We start from the raw sequence: 6,313 nt of genomic DNA, 5'->3' as shown, positions 1-6,313 counted from the left end.
GTCACAAAGCAGCTTTACAAGTGCCGAGTCCTAGCCCCCAGTGAGCAAGCCAAAGGCGACAGTGGCAAGGAAAAACTCCCTAGTTTTTTGCATGAGGAAGAAACCTTGAGAGGAACCAAGACTCAGGGGGGGAACCCATCCTCCTCTGGCCGACACCGGTCACCATGACAACAACAACAATATAGACAGAATGTAGACAGAATGTAAAAGATGCAATAATGTCAATTTAGACCGAAAAATATGTAATAATGTCCATCATGGTGTAGGCATCCGGTTAGGCAGGAGGTGGCCGGCCAGGATGGATCGCTTGTCTCTCCTCATCTCATTATTCCTCAAGCAGGCGGGCAGCCATGTGGAGAAATGAAACAGGGAAAATTAGCTCTGTATGAGGACATATACAGGACAGGTAAAATTATAAACATTTCTGGAGTGTGGCAGCAACTCCGGCACTAAGTTAAATTATTACAGCCTAGCTAAAAAAAGGCAGAACCAGAAGGTAACATAGGCTTGGGGGCATTCTGAGACAATGGCATCCGTCCACTGCACTGTCAACAAACTTGAGTGACCACGAGCAGTGACAGGATGACAGCACCAGTACCCCAGTCTACCATAAAACCCTTCGTCTATGAACCCCTGGATCTGTACCTTTATCTAAGGGGGATATTAATTATCAAACGCTAGACTAAATAAGTGGGTTTTCAACCTAGATTTAAAGATTGTGACTGTGTCAGAGTCCCGGACACATTTAGGAAGATTATTCCAAAGCTGGGGGGCCTTATAAGAAAAGGCTCTTCCCCCTGCTGTTACCTTGTTAATTTGTGGAACTAATAACAGACCAGCACCCTGTGATCTTAGTTGACGTGGGGGTTCATAGTAGGAAATAAGTTCCTGGAGGTATTCAGGAGCAAGCCCGTGTAGTGCTTTATATGCTAATAATAGAATTTTAAAATCAATACGAAATTTAACTGGGAGCCAATGCAGGGCTGATAGGACTGGTCTAATATGCTGAAATTTTCTAGTTCTGGTCAGAACTCTAGCTGCGGCATTTTGAACTACTTGAAGTTTATTTAGATTCCTATTTGAACATCCTGACAGTAGTGAATTGCAGTAGTCTAGTCTAGAGCTAACAAATGCGTGCACCAATTTTTCTGCATCATCCTGTGATAATGCATTTCTTAATTTGGCAATGTTGCGGAGATGTAGAAAAGCTATCCTAGTAGTATTATCTATATATTTATCAAATGATAGGTCAGAGTCGAGTATGATGCCTAGGTTTTTGGCTACTGTGCCAGGTGTAATGGGATAGTCTGCAAGATTAAGCATTAAATTTGGAATTTTCTGTCTTGCGGCCTTAGGGCCCACAAGGAGAACTTCTGTTTTGTCCTCATTTAATTGTAGGAAGTTTAGAGACATCCAGCATTTAATATCTCTTACACAGGCCTCAATTTTTCCTAAACTGAGTTTGTCATCGGGTTTGGCTGATATGTAAAGTTGAGTGTCATCCGCATAGCAGTGAAAATTGACACCATGTTTGTTTATAACTGTGCCCAATGGTAGCATATATAATGTAAATAATAGTGGTCCTAAGATGGAGCCTTGCAGGACCCCATATTTAACCATTGTACGTTTGGATGAAATATTATTGAGCTCTACAAACTGATAGCGATTTGTTAAGTAAGACTGAAACCATGAAAGGGCTGTGCCTGAGACTCCAACCCAGCGTTCTAACCTTTCTAGCAAGATCCTATGATCAATTGTGTCGAAAGCTGCACTAAGATCAAGAAGCACTAACAGTGATACATAGCCTTGATCTGATGCAAGGAGGAGATCATTTGTTACTTTAACTAATGCTGTTTCAGTACTGTGATGGGGCCTAAAACCAGATTGGAACTTTTCAAATGTGTTATTCCTATGCAGATATAGGCATAATTGCTGGGCAACAGCTTTTTCTATGATCTTAGATATAAATGATGTGTTTGAAATGGGTCTATAATTAGATAGCACAGTCGGATCAAGATTTGGTTTCTTGATCAGAGGTTTGATAATTGCTAATTTACATGATTTGGGCATGTGACCTATTGTAATGGATGAGTTAACTATAGTTAGAAGAGGTTCAGTTACAGCTGGTAATACCTCTTTTAATAACTTTGAGGGAACCGAGTCTAATGTGCAGGTAGTACAATTTAAGGAAGAAATTATTTTCTCTAATTCTGATTTTGGGAGTGGATGAAAAGCATCAAGTTTTTCTCCCGGTATGTAATTTAAATCAATATCAACCAAACCAGATGACATACCAGTTGTATTGCTAATAAAGGGTTTTATATTTTGTCTAATATTCTCTATTTTATTATCAAAGAAATCTATAAATACATTACTAGTGAGGTTTACTGGAATCTGAGGTTCTGTGCCTGCTTGATTTTTTGTAAGTTTAGAAATAGTATTAAAAAGAAATCTAGGATTGTTTTTATTTTTCTCTATCAGTGAGGCTAAGTATGCTGAGCGTGCTTTAGTGAGTGCCCGTTTGTAGTCAATAATGCTATCCTTCCAGGCACAGTGGAATACTTCCAATTTAGTAGATCGCCATTTCCGCTCTAATTTACGTGCTATTTGTTTTAAGTTTCTAGTTTGGTCGGTGTACCATGGGGCGAGCTTTTTGGATCTAGCTTTTTTATATTTTAGTGGAGCTACTATATCTAGAGCTGATCTGCAGGTATTCTCTAAGTAGTCGGTTAGACTATCTAACTCTCCTGGATCGGATGGCGAGTGGGCTAAAGCAGTTAAGTCAGGGAGGGTTTCAATAAACCGTGCTGCTGTTGATGAATTTATTGAGCGCTTTATACACTGCCGAGGAGACGGGCGGGTATTTATGTTAAGGTGAAAATCGAATTTTACTAAATAATGATCGGAGATTGCTACGGTTTGCGGGAGTATGTTTATATTATCTACGTCGATACCCAGCGTTAATATTAGATCTAGGGTATGATTTCGATAATGTGTAGGTCCTACTACGTTTTGTTTAATGCCGACAGAGTTCAATATAGAAGTAAAAGCCCTTGTCAGTGGATCCTCCGCATTATCAAAGTGTATGTTAAAGTCTCCTACCATTATTATTTTGTCACTACATACTGCTAAATTTGCTGCAAAATCGGTGAAATCGTTTAAGAAATCTGAGTAAGGCCCTGGTGGTCTGTATACATTAGTTAGGGAGAATGTACTTTTATTTTCCGATGGACTAATAACATTAATAGACTGCATCTCAAATGAGTTTGAGATATCTAAGTATTTCTGATGAATTTCTAAACAATCACGATAGATTATACATATTCCACCTCCTCTGCCTGACAGTCTAGGTCTATGTATATAACTATATCCCACAGGAGTGGCTTCGTTTAGAGTTAAATAATCACCAGATTGAACCCACGTTTCAGTTAGACAAAGAATATCAATTTTCTGGTCTGTTATAAGTTCATTTACAAAAACTGCTTTTGAGTTGAGCGATCGAATATTGATTAATCCAATTTTCAGATCGGTCATATAGGTTGTAATAATTTGATGTGAAGTCTGAATATTAGTTAAAAACTTCGGGCGGACTATTTTCTTATGATTTAGTTTAACCCGGGGCACAGACACAGTCTCAATCCTAAGGGAACTTGGTGACGCCTCTAAGCAGCTCGCAGACAGGTTTAACCCGTTGGTCTGCGGCCTGGTCGCGACCCTGGACAGTCAGCAGCTCCTAGTGCTACTCTGCCGACTAGCTAACAGGCTATGGGCTATGCTGCAAGATAACAGGGCAGCGCCATCCCGGGTGGGGTGGACACCGTCCCTGCCTAAAAGACCAGGCTTGCCCTCGAACTCTTCCCAATTATTAATAAAGCCCACTTGATTTTCTGAACACCACTTGGACATCCAGCGGTTTAGCGACGTGAGCCTGCTGTACTGCTCATCACCGCGCCGCATTGGGATGGGGCCAGAGCAGATTACGGCATCGGACATCGTCTGGGCTAATTTAACCACCTCTTTAACATTAGCCTTAGTCACCTCTGACTGCCGCAGACGTATATCGTTGGCCCCTACATGAATCACTATCCTAGAAAACCTCCTATGAGCTAACAATCTAAGGTTGCCACTAATGTCTGGCGCTCTGGCTCCCGGTAAACAGCTGACTGTAACCGCTGGTGCCCCTACAGCTACAGCTACTTTCACAGTGATTGTCACTTCACTATGGACTAGGAAGGGTGAAATAAACTGTTGCAATACTATCCCCACTGGAAAACAGTTTAATAGTAAAAAAGTGGGCAGCTGAAACTGTTTCTGAACAGAAGATCGTTATGGAAATAATCCTTTGTTGCTTTTATGGAGAAGAATGCTGTCTGTGTTTTCTTCAATAATGACAACACTTAGATAAGAGGAAGGTCTCTCCATCCACCTTAAAACACTGCAGTGACCCAATCTTCAACTCAATATCTTTCCTGAATCTGTTTCAGTAGAAAAATGTGATGAGTTTGCAATATTTTTAGGGAGAAGACGACTAGTTTAAGGCAGAACATGGCAACACTAACTGATATCAGGGTTGATAGTCTATAATCAGCCTAACTGTAATATGTCTTATTTCCAAGAAGGTGACATGGTAACACTATTTGATGTGATTTCATCACTAAAATCTACATGTTAACTGGACCAGAGGTATTTAATCCCTGTACAGCTTCAAGGAGAGTACCAAAACCTCCTTTTAGATCTGCTTTTAGTTAAGAAACGTTTATAACTTTATCACATATTGTACTTAATTACATAGTATGTCTGTTATTTTAATAGTTTTCAATCTTATTTACTTTATTACATTATTTTATTTTGTTACATTTGATGTCTGTTCTAATTATTTTAATAGTTTTGCCATCTTATTACTTTATATTATTTTGTCTATTTTAATAATTTATCATTTTACTACATTATTTTATGTTTGTTTCCTTTTTATCTATAATTTATTTTAATGTTTTTTATCTTTGCTTCCTTTGTTTTTTTATTTATTCTGTGAAGCACTTTGAGTTGCTTGTATGTATGAAATGTGCTTTACAAATAAAGGTTATTATAATATACAATAAATCACTGGAATATTGTGCTGTCCCCACGTGCATCAAAACCTCCACTATCACTCCGGCCCCCTTCAAATAACATTACTGGACTTAATAATGACTACACTGTCAGGTCACTGCCGACCCCCCAATCCCTGTACGTGTAACATAATTCGCGAATAAAGTGATTCTGGTAACAAAACGCGCATTCATTTCATTTAGTAAAATGTCTGGAGCTACTGGCGACCACGCAGCGTATTTTTCACGTAGCGATGTTTCTGAATAAAAATGAAATGTCCTGGTTGTTACTGCGCCGTTACTCTTTTCTTGGGAGCGTCGGCCGTTCACACCTATGAATGGCTGGGTGGAGGTGGCAGGGGGGAGGGTGGAGGTGGGGGGGGATGCTTCTCAAATTACCAAAAGAGAGACTGACAGAGACAATCACAGTGACGGAGGGCGACGCTCCTACAGGCGCCTGGTGTCCTCCAGCAGGACGAGCGCTCTGCTTGGACAAACTAACGTTGTCGTGGACTTGTGGTTTGACCTTTGTTGTGGATTTGCTCATTTGATCACCGATACGTTTGGACGTGTTTTAAAGGACGTTTTCTCCTGAAGATGTTTGTGTTCAAACTGTGAGCGATGATTCAGTGGCAGCTAGAATGACGACGGGCCTGTTGCACATGTGAGTGTAAAAGAGTCTTTATGCGTATTTACAGTATTAAACTACAACATCTGCTGTTGGATAGTATTTTACTCAGCGACACCATTTAGGCGTATTAGCTATTAATATCTTGTTTGCCTATTAGTAATGAAGCAACTACCAATGACGCTAATACGGTCTTTCAGTAAGTTGTCGAACATTGTTGCGGTGATTTTTGGTTTATTTAAAAAAAAAAAAAACTTGATAGTGTCCGACGACTTTTTGCGCATTTGGAGAAATTTGGTGCACTTTGGGGAGGCCGATGACATCTAGCGGTAAATACTTGTTGTTTGATTTCGTGTAGGTTATGTGGTCAAAATCACGGACGTAATTTTGGGGGGGGACGGGGGGGACATGTCCCCCCCACTTTTTCAAAAGCCGGCTTTGGTCCCCCCCAGTTTTTACGGTTAAAACCAAATATTTAAATAGCGACGAATCTATGTCCCCCCCACTTTTGAAATCAAAATTACGTCCATGGTCAAAATAGTTTAGTTTGTGAGGTAAGACAAACTGGGTCAGGAAATGTAAGACGTGGTGAAATTTA

This window comes from Brachyhypopomus gauderio, chromosome 16 (assembly GCF_052324685.1).
Source record: "Brachyhypopomus gauderio isolate BG-103 chromosome 16, BGAUD_0.2, whole genome shotgun sequence".
Lineage (NCBI taxonomy): Eukaryota > Metazoa > Chordata > Actinopteri > Gymnotiformes > Hypopomidae > Brachyhypopomus > Brachyhypopomus gauderio.
The sequence above is the reverse complement of the archived record's forward strand: the minus strand, read 5'-3'. Positions refer to the sequence as shown.